The sequence below is a fragment of the Musca autumnalis genome, unplaced genomic scaffold (assembly GCF_047663935.1).
Source record: "Musca autumnalis isolate F117 unplaced genomic scaffold, ASM4766393v1 scaffold_1, whole genome shotgun sequence".
Lineage (NCBI taxonomy): Eukaryota > Metazoa > Arthropoda > Insecta > Diptera > Muscidae > Musca > Musca autumnalis.
In genome coordinates this window covers 164,825,213-164,840,529 of record NW_027411644.1, presented here as the reverse complement: position 1 = coordinate 164,840,529, position 15,317 = coordinate 164,825,213, and the positions used below count along the sequence as shown (strand labels likewise).

The window sequence follows — 15,317 nt, the reverse complement described above, 5'->3', positions numbered from 1 at the left end:
AACAACAGAGATATCGCAATAGTCGTTAATGCATCCCATTTTCCGATTTTTTGTAACCACGCTACAGGTCGCAATTTTGATCGGATCGTCACGAAGTTTTTGGAATTTTATGCGGGTCCCACGGAGGAAGAAGCCTATTTATTTTGGTGATGGTCGGATAATAGTCAGGATTCGGAATAAGCGAAAAGCTTATGTGGAGAAAAGTCAACGTTTTTTTTTGTTATGAGAATATTTCCGCTTCTAGTAGGTGTATTCCAAAAGGAAAGCCCGCCAATGGAAGAAGAAAATATGTTCTTTACATTGACGCAAAGTATGTTGGAGTAAGTGGGCAAACAACCGAGATATCGCAAAATATATTATAAAATATAATATATCCAATTTTTCCATTTTTTGTAATCACGCTACAGTTTGGACTTTTGATTGGAGAGTCACGAATTTTTGGGGGTTGATGGGGCCTCACAGAAGAAGATGGCTATTGATTTTGGTGATAGTCGGATAATATTTAAGGGTCGGAATGGGGATAAACTCATGTGGAGACAAATTCTAAATTGTATTCTTTGTGAATATATCGATTTCTAGTAGGGTTATTTCAACGGCAAAGCCTGTCAATAGAAGAAGAAAATATTACCTGTACATTGGTGTAAAGTAGGTTGGCGAAGGTGGCCAAACAAGGGATATACCACAATAGTCGGTAATGCAGCCAATTCTTCCATTCTACAGGTCGAAATTTTGATCGGATGGTCACAAAATTTTGGTTGCTTATGTGGGTCCCAGAGAGAAAAAGGTATATTTTTTGATTAAAAACCAAAATATGTTTGGTGGTAGTCGGATTATGTTCCCTAAAATAAATGTTTACCAGTGAAAAGCTTATGCACAGGGGTAGTGGTGTAGGGTATCACATGGTCGGCCCCGTCCCGACTATAGCCTTTGCTCACTTGTTTTATGAAATCGGGAGGATTTTGTGGATACTTCGGTATTGGTTGGCACTTTTTTAAAGAATGTATAAGTATAAATTTCAAAATTAAGCAAAGAAATAATTTAAAAATTAAGAAACAAATCGTTGGGAGTTATGTCCGCTTTCCTTCACGGATTTATGTCCGCAAAACGCAGCGGACATAACGCCCAAAATCATTTTGGGAGTTATGTCCGTGGGAGTTATGTCCGGGCACCGTTTTGGCTATATATACATACATACATTTGTTTCAAAAATGAACATTTGTAGGTATAAAAAAAGAAATATCGAAAGACATTTAGAAGTGGTTTTCGGTGATTTTTACCCAATCATCATACGAAAAAACGACCAATATTACATTACTTACATTACTTTTGACCAAAGGTAGAACAAACATTTCAGGACTAGTATATCATTGCAATTTGCATCAATTTAAATTGTGGGAATTTCGCTCGACATTTTGTAGCATAGCAACTAGATGTAGTTCGTTACAAGCATACCAAAACAATAAAGATACCCATTCATATGTTATCTAACCGCTACATTGATATAATTTGCATCAAGAGAGAGGTCACGAGTTGGTTTTCTAGTTTCGTTTTCGTAATTTGTCTGAATATGTCCCCCAGAAATTAAAATGTGGATCCAAAATTAAATTTTTATATCTTTCCCACAAAAGTTTTGGTTAATTTTACCCGCTTAATATTTTCCGATCATTATCCAAAGTAATTGGCATCTTCCCTGACCAAAACGCCTACCTCGTGCATACATTTGTCAGTATTGAACTATAACTGCGACATTTAGCGTGAATGTAATTACACTGCACACAATTAAAACTGTGGGATCCTTGTATAGATAACTCTGTTATCTGACCACGTACCTCAACATAATTGACACCAATGGAAAGTTTTAAAGATCGTCTTCCAAATTTAACTCACGTTCTCGTTCAGGATATAATATAAATTTTACACAACAATTTTGGTCCATTTCACCCGCTAAATGATATCAGATCATTATCCAAAATTGCAGGCATTTTCTTCTATCTAAACTCGTGCAAAATTTCGGGACAAACAAATTACTGGATATATTAGGCTGTAACTCTGTTATCTAATCATGTACACCAACACAATTGATATCAATAGAAAGGTCAAGAGTTCCTTTTCCAAACATAGCTTACTTGCCCGGAATGTGTCTTCCAGGATTAAAGATATAAACTGTATACAACAAATTTCACAATTTTCACAGAAAAGTTGTGGTCCATTTACCCCTCAAATTATTATCTGATCATCATCTCAATTTCCATACTTCTTCTTTGTCATATACTCTTACCCTATTTAAAATTTGTATGCGATCGGACTATTATTGCGACCTACAAAGCCGCTAGATAATTGGATAAAAATTATGTTTTTGGTCCACTGTACCCGCTAAATATTTCACGATCATCACCAATACCAATAGGTGTCTATTCTGGTCTGAACCCGACCTCCATGCAAAATTTCGTGACGATCGGTCCATAATTGCGGCCTGGAACGACCACACTTCTCAAAATCGCTTTATCTCGTCGACATATGAAGATTGGTATACCACATTGGTGGTCTCCGACGAATATTTCGCGGTGTTACATGAATTTGGTGTAGGGTATAAAAATTGGGGTTTTGGTCAGGAAAATCGAATTCTGATCCATTGTGCGCACGTGTCTCATATTTTTAACCCCTCCACCATAATAAGGAGGGTATAATTAAATTTGTCATTCCGTAGGTAAGACATCGAAATATTCGCCGAAGACCCTATAAATTGCATATATTGTTGATGAGCATAAAATTCTAAGTCGATATAACCATGTTCGTCTGTCTGTCCGTCCGCCTGTTTGTTGAAATCAATATATTTGGTATAGAAGTTTCTATTACTACTAGGATGTTTGGTAATGCCAATGGGCTTTATCGGTCCACATTGTGATATAGCTCCCATAGAACGGTACCTCCCAGAGAGAATTAACGGTATTGGTAATCGTGTTCATATAGCTCCCAATTGATCCGTACCTCTCGATTTTCGCTATTTTGAAAGTTGTGACCTCAATATCCGACCGAAATGCTTGAAACTGAGTAATTAGTCCTCCACGTCTTCATATAGCCCCCGTAGAAGGATCCCTCACAATTTTCGGTATTTTGAAGTTTTTGTTTTTATACCCTACTCCACAATGTGTGCAAAAATTCATGTAACAATGGGAAATATTCGTCGTAGACCCCCAATGTTATATACCATTTTTCATATCTCGACGAGAAAAGGCGATATAGCGATGTGTGGTCGTCCGTCTGTCCATTATAAATTGTAATCAAACTCCAGGCCGCAATTTGGGCCGATCGTCACGAAATTTGGTATCATATCATCATATCATTTCAGAATTGATCGCTATTGTTATTGGTGATGATCGTGAAATATGTAGGGGGTGAAATGGACCAAAAACAAAATTTTTATCCGAAATGGTATCTGCCCTGTAGGTCGCAATCTTAGTCCGATCAGCGCGAAATTTTAAATAAGACAGAAATGAAGCTTGCAATTTTACATGATTATCAGATATTTTTAAGCGGGTGAAATGGGCCGAAACTTTTGTGCGAAAATTGGAAAAAATTTTAATATATCTTATACATATCAATATTCCTGGTAGACACATGCCGCTCACGTGAAATACGATCTCTCGACCTTCCCATAGATGCCAAATTATGTTGATGTACGTGCTCAGATATAAGAGTTACAGCCTAGTATACACTCCGTTTTATTTCAATAGCACATTTAAAATTTTTACTTGTTACTTCATTTTAGTTGACATTAGTCGAATATCTTGGGATATGTTTGTATATCTTGTTTCGTACACTTATGAAGTATCATTCCACAAAAAGTGTTGCTTCGATAAAGTCCCGTTATAATTTTTTATAATTTTCTTTCAAAAAGTCCAAAATTTTTACGGTTTGAAGTGTTTTTATACCCTCCACCATTGTATGGAGGGTATATTAAGTTTGTTTTTCCGTTTGTAACGCATTGAAATACTAATTTGCGACCCAATAAAGTATATATATTCTTGATCAGGGTAAAATTCTGAGTCGATCTGTGCATGTCCGTCCGTCCGTCTGTGGTAATCACACTAGCATCCACAAAAATGGAGGCAGGCAGGTCAAGTTCGATGATGGGCCATATCGGTCCACGTTTTGGTGTAGCCCCCAAATAACGGTACCCCCCGATTTACGGTATTTTGACGTTTTTAGCTAAATTTTCCGACCGATGTAGCTATAATTTGACATTTAGGGTTCTTAAGTGTCAATAAACTTATATAACAAAAGTTGTGGACATAGGTCCACGTTTTGGTATAGTCCCCATATAACGGTACCCCCGAGTTACAGTATTTTGACGTTTTTAGCTACATTTTCAGACCGATTTAGCTATAGATTAACATTTAGGGTTCTTAAGTGCCAATAAACTTATATAACAAAACTAGTGGACATAGGTCCATGTTTTGGAATAGCCCCCATATAACGTTACCGCCCGATTTCAGGTATTTTGACGTTTTAAGTCACATTTCTAGACCGAATTAGCTATAATTTGATATTTAGGGTTCTTAGTGACCAAAAAACTTATATTCGAAAAAATTATGAACATAGGTCCATGTTTTGGTATAGCCCCGTATAACGGTACCTCCCGATTTTCGGTATTTTGAGAATTTTTAACCGAATTATCTGTAATTTGAACATTTGATATTTGAAATTCTTAGTGGTCACCGCACCTCTCCACCAAAAATTGTCAAGAAAGTTCGATAAAGCCCCCATATAACGGTATCTCCCGATTTTCAGTAATATGATGATTTTAGCTACAATATTAACCGAACTAGCAGTAATTTGACATTTGAAGTTTTTAGTGGTCACAACACCTCTCCATCAAAAATTGTCAACATAGGTCCATGTTCGGATATAGCTCCCATATAACGGTACCTCCCAATTTTCAGTAATTTGGCAATTTTATCTACAATTTACCACACATCTGCATCAACAATTTTCAACATAGCCCCAATATAACGATACTTCCCGCTTTTCGGTACTTTGTGGAGTTTACTTAAAATGTTTAACCGAACGTAGGTCCATGTTTTGGTATAGCCCCAAAACAAACCTCCCGATTTTCCGCACTTGTGCTTTATTTTTTGGACGAACTTTCTGTAATTTGAAATTTCGGTACTTTGAGGATTCTAGCTATAATTTTTAATCAAATTAGGAGTTATTTGACATTAAAGGCTCCCATCAAAAACTGTCAACATAGGTCTATGTTTTATTATAACCCCTATATAACGGTACCTCCCAATTTCTAGCCCACCAAAAATTGTCAACATACATAGTTAGATATAGGCACCATTAAAAGGGCCTTCCGAATGATGCATTTTATGTGCATTATCCGACATTTTAACGTACCCACTTTAAGTTGGGGAATGGAATGAAAACTAATTATTCCATTTAGGTTCAGAATATTTTATGGTGGAGGGTATGAAAAGTTCGGTCCGGCCGAACTTAACACTTTTTTACTTGTTATTTCTCATTTATTTATTTATTATTTCTCTATATCATGCCAATATGAACATTCCAAATTATACGAAAACCACCATTTACCTCAAAAGGAGCTAATTATACCCTACTCCACAATGTGGGTAGGGTATTATAAGTTTGCTTGTGAACTATATTTGTAAATATAGATACATTTTCCATTCCATTTCCATTAATTTTTCCTTTAGAATTATACGAACTCATCTGTTCATGACTTTCCACATTACAAATAATGAAAATATAATGATAATGCAAAGACATAAAAAAAACTTTGTTCATTTTTATAACCGCAATGGGCCAATATATCCAACAGGCAACATTTGGAAATTCCCTAACAACAAGGGATTGATAAGAATTTTTTTTCACAGAGGACTTTTTTTTGGCGACTACTAATCATAATGTATATAAAAAATATTTTTTATCTCGACGGAAAAAAATCGAGGTTCAAAGGGTTAACATGAAATGAGCGTTAGCATTACTGGCTACAAACTGAACATTTTTCAAAAAAATCGAAACATAAAATAATTTTGAACATCCTGTTTTCAGATGTCTTTTTCAAATTGGTAGTTCCACCGGAGTTCTGGCTTTCACCCTATTTGTGAACTGTCATATAATGACGTATTTAATTCAAGCAGGAGTTTGGTGGTTTTACATAAAGCTTGATTATACTATTCAATGTTAATGCATTGTTAATTTTAAATTCACACATGATATTAACTTTCACAAAATGAATATATATAATATAATTGTTCCACAAACATCCCATAAGGGACAAGGGAGACTTCTCTCATATCAATGAGTGCACCCCGATTCATATTAGCTCAATGATATGGGACCTACAGTTTATCGCCGAGTCCGAACGGCGTGTCTAAGACACCACATTTGTAGAGAAGTTTTACATGGCTGAAATACTCAGGAAATGTCGCCAACATTACTGAGGGGTATTTTGCCACCGTTGAAAAGTGTTTAGATCTTGCCTGGCCGGGGAATCGAACCCACGACCTTATGTGTGCAAGGCGGGTGTGCATACCATTGCACCACGGTGGCACAAAATGAATACTTTGTTTAATATCGAACATTTATTTGCTACTATAACACTACGTGTATTTATTGTTTTCGGCACATACACATACATACTTCACTGCAAGAACACAATCTTCAATGCACAATCTTCTTGATACCATAATTTTGCTTCTTATCACATTTATTTTGTTTTTCTCCTGGGAAATTATTTTTTTACGCAAGAAAATGTTTTCTTTAATTTCTTATATACTTGCTTAAGCTTCCACTCATAGTTTTCCCGCTTTCTACAGGCTAACCTATACTAAAACAAGGCCTTTCATTACTTGCTTCAAATTTTTCCTAACCAAAAATCATTTGTTCGAACTATAGATGTAGTCCACAAATTTTTTTATAGTTTTTGTGTAAACTTTTTATTTAAATCACATAAAAGTGCCACAAAATTCAAAATGTCAACAAAGTAAACAACTCTCGGCGTGTTTACAAAACCTTTACTATTCATTGTTTATATTCGAAAATGAACTTCACCTAAATTCTCCATTGAGAACACTCATAATTGGCACAAATTCCCCTACAATCCCTACAATGATGACAAAGCAAATTTACTCATCTCATCACTATTCACTCCGCTCTGAGTAAGAACCTACACTCTTCGTTTTAGCTCACAAGGCAATTGAGTTGAAATCAGACAACAAAAGACCATAAAACTGTAGTATACACAAATGGGCACTTTGCCAAGTAGGAGCTGGGAATATAGCGTTCTCTTTCGCACCTACGTCTTAAAAGCTGTCGGGAATTTGGCTCCTAACGACAACATGTTCATTCGTATTGCGAAAACTTGGCGAAACGAATAAAACAAAACCAACGTGACAAGGATGTGGGGAGGGGTATGTCGATGTTATTACATGAATCATACTTTTAGGCAAAATCAAAAACACGAACTAGCCCCTAAATGTAGGCTTCACTCGTTAGTAAAAACAATTTTTGTTGATTGAGATGTTGCCTTTGTTGTTCGTTGTGGTGATGATGATGTTGAATTTTTGAGTGTTTCCGTTACCCTCTTTTATTTGCCTGCTGGCACTGTGACCCAAAGAGAATTTTGTTTCTACATTGTCGTGATGGTAAGAGCAAATGTAGCTTCTGCTGCTGATGTGGTTCTCATCGGTGTTATTGTTGTAGTTATTGCTGTTGATGGCAGCAAAACATCACATCACATGGTATGCATTTTCAACCGATTCTTGCTTGTTGGGGTAATGTATTCGGAGACTATTTGTAAACTATGTGAAAACGATGAAAGCCGATGTTTCACTTTACATACTTATTTGTTTGTTGGTGGGCTTTGCTGTTGTTGTTTTGACCAAATTCTGTTTTATACGAAAAAAACACAGGCATTCTGAAACGATAGTAGGATGTTGTAGTTTTTGTTGTTGTTGCTGTTGCTTTTGTTGCACACTGGCACACTGTTTTGAACTAAAAAGTCCGCTATATATGCTTTATTCGAAAATCCAAAACAGTAGTGTGCCACAGAAGAGTGCAAACGTAGCACCGAACCACAGAGTCAGTGCAAACTGTCGATATTCTTCTTCTTCTATACAGACATTGTCTATGTATTAAAAGTAAAAATATCTCGTAGCCAAAAAAAGAAAACAGCAGAAAAAAGAAACGCAAAACAAATCAAAAAAGAAAATGAACAGAAATATTAAAAACATTCAAAGAAAATATAAATTAAATAAAAAATAAAAAACAAGAGGCAATACTTCGTGTCTCCGTTGTATTTTCTTCTCCGCGTGGAGCTACAAAAATCCATGTGAAACAAACAAACATCTAAACAAAAACACAGGAAAGGACAAAACTTCTAATGAATCGTTGAGACGACTTGTCAAAACCATATAAAGTGAGTGTTTACGAAAGTTCGAACCTACATACCTACGTTCATATACTCGTATATGTAAATGCATATATCACAAAAAGGAAGTTGAAAGATAACACATTTGGTAAGAGAGTTTTATCGCGGCAAAAGTTACGAGCTAATAAATATAAGAAATATCTCTAGGTAGCTCTGTATGCATGAATTTATTGTTGTCCTCGCACTTTAAATAATTAACTATGTCAAAAGTGTGTTTAAATATCAAGGACAAATATGTTTTGGAAATAGAACGTGGTCAGTAATATCTGTATTTCTTAAATGGTATTATGGCATAGATTTCAATCCTTCTTTATGGCCAGCAATTTAATGTAAATTATATGAAATAGGTAAATTTGCAAAGATAAATTTGCAAAAGGTTCTTCCAAATAATTGAATATGTTACAAAATAGGGTCAATCTATTTTATGAACTAAATCAGAGTAACTTAGAGAAGAACAATTCGTCCAAATAAATTAAATTGTTATAATATAAATTTAAAAAAAAATATATATATATATATGCACATGGTGGTATCGCCCCACAAGGAAGACTTATGCCTACCAGTTTTGGTGGAGCCGTTTGACTACTTTGAACTCTAATTTCCAAATTTCAGCAAATTAAAACAGAAATGAAATCTTCAAAGTAACTGAAATCGGGTGGTACTGTTATTTGCGGCCTATACCAAAACATGAACATACGTCCAAAATTTTAATGGAGAAGCTTTCTGACCACTAAGAGCTCGGAATGCCAAAATATATGGGGTCTTTTCCAAAACTTGGATCTATGTCCTTAATTTTTGGAGAAGAAGTAGAGAAGTTTCATCAGACTTGGGAACCCTTATTTACAAATTATATTGAAATTGGGCTAAAAAAAAAGCTAAAAACTTCTAAATAACTGAAATCGAACGGTGCCGTTAAATGGGAGGTTCTCCAAAAATTGTTGGTGGGGCAGGCAGCTATCTAAACCACTTCGTCCCGAGACTATCATGAAAGTCAAATCATGAAAGTCAAAAATTTTGCGTAGCGTTACATAAAGCAATTTTAAAGGGTTTTTAGTTGATTTTATATGAAATATTGACACAAAGTATATAATTTCAATAGAGAGAGTTTACAATATTATAGATATAAGTTTGAAATTTGGAACAGAGTAAAATAAAGCATATCATAATACGTTCAGTATATTCCCCCCGCCAGCTATTTTAAAGTTATTAACCAAATTCTCCAACAGAATTGACGCAATAACTAAAAAATCTTTAAAATAAATATTACACATGTAGGTTTACGTTTTGGTGTATCCCAGAATTTTTAGCCACAGTAGCTCTTATTTTGCATTTTCGATTCTATTTTAAAGATTTATAGTATTTCTTATTCTTCAAAGTACGTATCCATATACATATCTCACATTAACTTCAGTCCCACTAAAAAAGTTTTGTGTTACTTTTGTCTTATTAAGTTATCAATTGGACACATTTTTACCGCGAGGACTGACAATCAAACATTGCCAGCTATTGTAAGAAAATAATATTCTTTTATGTCATAAAAACACGAAAACTTTATTATTTTACCAGTAGTTATAGAGTCCATGCGAGCCAAATAAAACTTTCAGAAAATTACATTTATGGTCTGCTCTAGTACTGCAAGAATCTACTCATTTTCAGTAGTAAAAATGTGTAGATTATTGCAGGGTCTGGAACAGGCATTTAGAATAGAATACATTTTTATCAGGAGTCGGGCGATATTAACTACGATTCATATACTCCGAATTCTACACTCAGTACTGTTTGAGACTACGAAACCCACATTCGGGCTCGGCAAAATTTTAGCTAAGTCCTGACAAAGTAGGTTAAGTCGAAAAAACTCCATCTACCTTATTTCTACCTTAATTGTACGATTAGATGTTTATGAACCCGATGACATTTAAAACTTTCCAAGGATTATGACCATAGATTATGCACTTCTGTCGGCACCAACTTATGAAAATGCATAACTTTTGTTTTCTCGAAAACAAGTAAAAAAGTATCAGTCGGGTTTGCCGACATAGATATACCCTCAGTCTGTTTGAGTTAAGGCTTTTATCAATAGACAGATCGACTACGAGCTTCATGGCCAATATCTCTGCCCTAAAAATTGTGTAGTCAGGGAGTTTCAGAATTTCGTTGTCACTTTCGACAAAAATATCGAAATATTTGGGTAAACAATTTCACGATTGTGAGCATTGCGAATAAATGTTTATGTTGTGGTCATAAATTTGACTTCGATAAGAGCGCTAAAGTTTTGCACTTTTGTGGAGAAGATACCTGTAAGGATGGTCCATTTTGGAAGTGGACCTAATTTTGGAAGTAAACCTAATTTTGGAAGTCATTCCTTTTAATAGTTATCGTGTCAATCCGTCATTTTAGTTGGTCATGGTAAGATTTTGAGCTTTTTAATCGTTATGTCAGGCACCATCGACTTACCCACGAAAAATAGAATATACATAGCCGTAAACAAGACCGCAAGGAGTAGCATTGGCCAAAATGTCCAATGGATTCTCGAACAGCCCTTATATTTTTAAATTTTGTGAGGGAAGTATACGAAGATGTTGTCCCATATAGACCCTCTTGGTATTTGATAGACATATGGACGTCCGGAAGTAATTTTAGGATGTTCAAAGTTTCGGTGAAATCGGATATTAAAATTTTGTATGTGAGGTACCTGAAGGAGTAAACCGGTATAATCCATAATATTCGAACCTAATCTATGTCTCGAAGAAATCGATTTGGACCTTCGACAGTTATTGTGCGCACCATTTTAGTGAAACATTTTGTAGACTTGTGGGAAAAAGGAGTGGACCGATATGACTTAAAGTTCGGTTGATCCGTTCGAGAGTAATTATGCGCTCGAGCCAGACAGACGAAAGAACTGGGCTAAATCGACACCAAATTATTTGAAGTGGATTTTGTCGAAACATATGAGAAGTCAATATTTCGATGAGGTAAATTTTTATCGTTACCTAAAGCCCGAAATTACAGCAGATTTTAATACCATTTAACCAATGTTTGAGCATTAATTTTGTTTGCGGTTGTTTTCAGCTACAACTTTGTTAATGATAGGAAAAATCAGGTGGGTATGCTACTTATAGCAGATATTAGCACTTTATGACGCACAACAAACATTTTTTCTCCATTAAATTTTCTAATTGGTTTTAGAGATATACTCCACGAAAAACTCTTGATATATCGTATATTTTGTCCAGTAAACATGTCATTTCATGCACTTCCAATCCGCACAATACTAAACTCGCAATTTTTTGAATACAGAATGAGTTTAAAGCCTCAAGGCCTTTATATTCATTATAGAATTCCTCGACCCTTTATTATTTGAAAATGAAATTACATGAGAAAAAGAAGTAATTCAGATTTCACTGGAAGTTTTCTCAAAAAAATTTTAAATATTTCTTAGACAACTTGTTCATAAAGTACATTTTTAGTACATAACATTCAGAACAAAAAAATTATTTTAGTGAAAAAACGTAATAATTTCTTAAAGTAGCTCAAAAAAATTTAGTCGACCAAACCATTTCGGGGGGGCCCGGTCTTCCTTGGGCCCACAGAACGGTACAGCCCTATTTTCGGGATTTTTCAGGGATTCAGCTGCATTATCCTAAAGAAATTGTTGTAATTTATAACATATTTAGTCTTCCTTGGGGCTACAAAAATTTCTTCCAGAAATTTTTCAGCACTGATGCATGTGTTATATAGTCTCAGTAGAACGGCACCTCCCGATTTTGGGATTTTTCAGGATATTAGCCGTACTATCCTACAGAAATAGCTGAAATTTAGTATTTAGTCTTCTGTGGGGCTATAATTTGTCAGTTAATTTCCGCGTTTTCATATAGCGACTGACATATAGGGTAAGAACCAGTGTTCGAAATTTCGAACAGTCAACTTTGCACATAAGTAAAAAAACTCCAAAATACATGCAATCGGACGGTACCGTTATTCCAAAACGTGGACCTATGTCCAACATTTGAGCTGTAGAATGTTTTTAGACTTAGGAACCCCAGATTCCAAATTACATCCAATTTGGGCCAGAAATGAGGACTCGTCTCGCATCTATTTAAATTTTTTTAGAATGTTGTTTTTACGGTCCATATTACAACGGTAAAATTTTTCGTAGTAAGTCCATACTTCTTGAGATAATGGCCTTAAAGATAAAAAACAATACTAAAATGTGTTAGATGAATCTCAAACTTGTTTAATAATTTCCACCAAACTTATTTTAAAGTAATTTAATATTTCGATTTCTCTATGGATCAAAAGTATGCTTACTAAAAATTGTTGGTATATCGCCCTTTTTGTAGAAAATTTACTTCTGTTGAAACTGAGGTATGGGGTATTGTAACTCGCGAATTGTTGTAATATACAATAACTTTTGAACGCATTTCGGTAAAATAAACTGTTCTAGCCCGATTCACCGATGGGTTTCTTAAAATAATAATTTGAGCGGAAGCTGTGGTCGTTTTAATATAAAAAAATAGGAAAAAATCGTTGAAGGAAACGAGTTTTTTTAAGTCAATTTTTAACTAGCGGCTTTACAATACAATGTAGAGTATAATGTTCAAAGAAGAAGTTAAAGAATATACTTCAGAGATGAAGTTTCTAATGTATGATTTTTTAATATAACCACTGCATCAATCTCAAACGGATGCTGACATTTTGAAGACTAAAAAATTGGGTTTTTTGAATTTTTGCTCTAATCGGGACGCGCAACTGCACTCGTTTAAAAACTGATTATGAGATTGTAGTACTCGCGATTACGCATTTTTTGATGTATAACTCGGGCGTGTAGCCTTCAAAGGTTCACAACAATCTCAGCTTAAAGTCGAATTTTTTGTGCGTAATTTTTTCTAAAAAAACAGTTTTTTGGATTCAAAATTTACAAATGCCTTTCGATTTTGGTGGAAACCCGCGTGAATTTAGTTTTTTTACGTTCTGAATCTAACAAGCCTTTGTGCGTCTAAATCCATCCACTAGATCGGCGGATATGATACCCCTCAATTTTTGAAAATCTGCAAAAAATGTTTTTGAAAATATCGCGTATTTAGACGAGTTTTAGATGTGTTATTCCTACTTAGATAAATAGAGCAAAACGCATATTTAAAATGTGTGAAAACAGATATTGAAAAACGTTCGCGAATCCGGAGATATAATAAATTTTTTCTAAAAACTGAGTGCGATGCTACATCCACGGTTCTTGATGGATCGCATTGAAATGACATATGATGATGTAGTTTTTAATGGTGATCATTAAAATCGGATGCGCATAAAATGCAAATGTACTTCGTGGAAATTATGGGCATTTTACTGTTTTTTGCACCCTAACATGCATCTGATGCTACATCGTGGTCGCCAAATGCAATTTCACAAAGTGTATATCAAATAAAAGGGATTGTTTCGCTGTTTTGGAAAATCGGATGCGCATCTTGTGATTTCCAATATTACGCGGTTTATATGCGTTTTAAATGATGTAATATTCAATATAACATTATTTTAATGTTATGCCACAATTGGAATTCCTTGTGATTTAATATAATGTTCTAAAAATATTCGCCAATAGGAAAACTATAAGCGAAAAATTTGTTGCAACGGAATATCTTCATTATTGCGTGAAATTTAGACGAAAATGACGAAGAACTCAAACATTTTTTCTTCAACCTTTCCTATAAAACCATAAAAAAATAAAATTAGAATAACATTATTTTTATTTTTTTCGTCATATTTTCTTTGCATTTTTGCAAATAACATGAATACTATAGCTCCAAACTTCACGACATAGGTTTCATTTTATTCCTCACAATGTCTGGATGCTGCTATAATTTTTATATATATCTTTTTTGTAAGTATAAGCGCTATTGTTTCAAAAATATGTTTGTAAATACGTGAAATTATTTAACAAATTTAATTTTTCGCGAATCCATTGAAACTTTTCGAATTTTTTTTGCATCATCGCAAATTGTGCGAATTCAGTTAATGATAATAGGATATAACAGCTTACTGTATTAAGCCGCGATTTTTTTAGAATTTTTTCTAATTAGCATAATTAAAACGGTCATATCTTTTGCGCGCAACGATCAAAGTTGGTAACGAAAACAGATTTGGAATGACAATTTTTTATTAATGTATGTACCAAAAATCATAGATGTAGTATCAAAATTTTTTTTTGATTTTTTCGAAATGGAAAAGACGATTTTAGACATTTTTGCTGATATGTCAATGATTTGGTATAGCCCCACATTACGGTACCTACAGATTGTACGTATTTTGAAGCAAACTGGTGATACAAAATCAATATATTTTATATACGGTGTAATATTTGTGTTTGCTTCAGAGGCGGAGGGTTTATCTTCGTCAGCACAGCTGACTGATACCTTCTTACTTGTTCTGTATTGTTTTTGTCCCACTGTTCGCCACCATAGTAGTGCTCCATATGCGAGTATTGATCTAATGTCGCGCTTTCTCGCAACTAATTTTTTTGAGATGTGACACTCTTTGAGTAAATGAGCTCTATGTAGTATGCAGCGGTCACTTTGTGAGCACGATGTTCCATATTACGTTTTCCTGACAGTTTTGAATCTAAAGAAACTTTTTCATATATGTATGGGTGATATTTCTGATCTCGAAATCATGTAGATTGTGGATTGCATATTTGGTTTTTGTACAGAATAGGACCATCTCAGTTTTCACACCTAGGCCACTGCTTGTGGCGCAAATATCTAGCGATTGCAAAGCTCCACTGATAATATCACCCAGCACGAACGGAAAAAAACCGATGTGACTTTACTCAACTTATAATCATGTCGGCTTCAATAATATGTTTATACCC

The 15,317-nt window shown here is 34.6% G+C and overlaps 1 protein-coding gene across 13 annotated transcripts in view; it reads left to right on the top strand.

The window, feature by feature from the left end:
• cpx (synaptic transmission protein complexin) overlaps positions 1–15,317 on the top strand; it is a 1,026,747-nt gene that overhangs the window by 69,022 nt on the left and 942,408 nt on the right. For 4 of the 13 annotated variants that reach the window (XM_073958839.1, XM_073958848.1, XM_073958843.1 and 1 more), the window contains exon 1: positions 3,714–8,543. The exons of 6 other annotated variants lie outside the window; for them this stretch is intronic. The gene's annotated coding sequence lies outside the window, so the exon portion shown is untranslated. Of the gene's footprint in view, positions 1–3,713; positions 8,544–15,317 lie in introns of those variants that run through there. 3 more of the 13 variants (XM_073958847.1, XM_073958842.1, XM_073958835.1) reach the window with 1 other exon arrangement.